We start from the raw sequence: 1,336 nt of genomic DNA on the forward strand, positions 1-1,336 counted from the left end.
GGCGAAGTCAAGGAATGAGCCAGGGAGGGATGAGCAGGCCAGGAGGGTAACAGACCGGCTCCTCCAGGCTGACACCAACAGATGGGACATTGTTAAAACACTGAGACGTGTGGGAAGGCCCGGGGAACATTGTTTTGCAGGCGGACAACTTCTGCGTGTGTATGTTCAAAGAATTTATTACCGAGGTTGGCTGATCTTTTTCATTGGCGCTGAAGTGATGTTTTTAAAAGAACAGCCAAGTCTTCTCAGACACATCTGCGTGACACAAACATGGCTTTCCTGCTCCGGCGAAAGCCACTGTGAAAATGGTTTCAAATGACTTAATTGCCCACCTCAGGTTCGTGCTTGCCTGAGGAAGCAGGTGGTGGGTGGAAGCTGGAAATGGGTGTCCCTGCGAGGAGGGGAAGGTGGAGGAGGCAGGGGAGGGGGTCTGTGGGGCTGCAGCGGACAGTGTCCCCGAAGGGAAGCCTTGCTCCCGCACCCCTCCTGTTGGGAGGGGGTGGCATTGGGCAGGTTCTTCCTTCAAGTCTTTACCACTGTCATCCATCCCATCTGGGCCCGTGACGAACCCTGTGTCTTCCTCCTGGAAGAGCACCAGACCTATTTTCCCAGGCCTGCTAGGGTTCACTCAAATGCCCCCCTGTAGGACAGAGGAGGGCTCCCCAGGCGGAAAACTCCCTGGGAAGGGTGGTCAGGCCTCTCTTCCTCTTGAGCTACTGGCGGGGTGGAACCTCGCCTTCTTGGTTAGCAGTTGAGCACCTAACCATTTCCGCCACCAGGGCATCTTTGAATTGTCTGTAAGACGGGACACAATGCCTCCTTAGTGAAAAGGCTGTTGTGAGGGCCACACGGGGCAGTACAGACGGCGTTGATGCTGCCGAGGGAGATTTACGCGCCCAGGTGCCAGCCCAGGTCTGGGCACTCCATGCCTGCACATCTATATAATCGTCAGTCAGTCCGATTAGGCAGGTTATCCCAGGAGCCCTGGCTAACCTAACGTTCGGGGGTTTGAACCTACCAGCAGTTCTGCTTCTCTGAACATGACAGCCTTGGAACCCGATAGGCGGTTCTACCCTAGAGGGTTGCTGGGAGCCGGAAGTGACTGCACAGCACAGGGCTTGGGTTTGAGATAGATTATTGCCCCCGTTTTACAGATGAAGAAATCAAGGTGTAGAGTACCACAGCTTCCCAAAGTGGGCAACACTGCCCCTGGTGGATGCTGGAACCATCGGGGGAGCGCCTACACTTTATCTGGGATCATGGGCTAGGGTACACAGGTTTTGATTGCCAGGGGGCACTGAGCTGTCTTTTCCTCCCTCCTTCCTTCCTTCCTTCC

At 55.2% G+C, this 1,336-nt stretch overlaps 1 protein-coding gene across 1 annotated transcript in view; it reads right to left on the reverse strand.

Moving 5' to 3' along the window:
- KCNN3 (potassium calcium-activated channel subfamily N member 3) overlaps nt 1–1,336 on the reverse strand; it is a 201,039-nt gene that overhangs the window by 11,046 nt on the left and 188,657 nt on the right. The window lies entirely within an intron of this gene.

The sequence above is a fragment of the Echinops telfairi genome, unplaced genomic scaffold (assembly GCF_000313985.2).
Source record: "Echinops telfairi isolate 266 unplaced genomic scaffold, ASM31398v2 ScPeMD7_7425;HRSCAF=8463, whole genome shotgun sequence".
Taxonomy (NCBI): domain Eukaryota; kingdom Metazoa; phylum Chordata; class Mammalia; order Afrosoricida; family Tenrecidae; genus Echinops; species Echinops telfairi.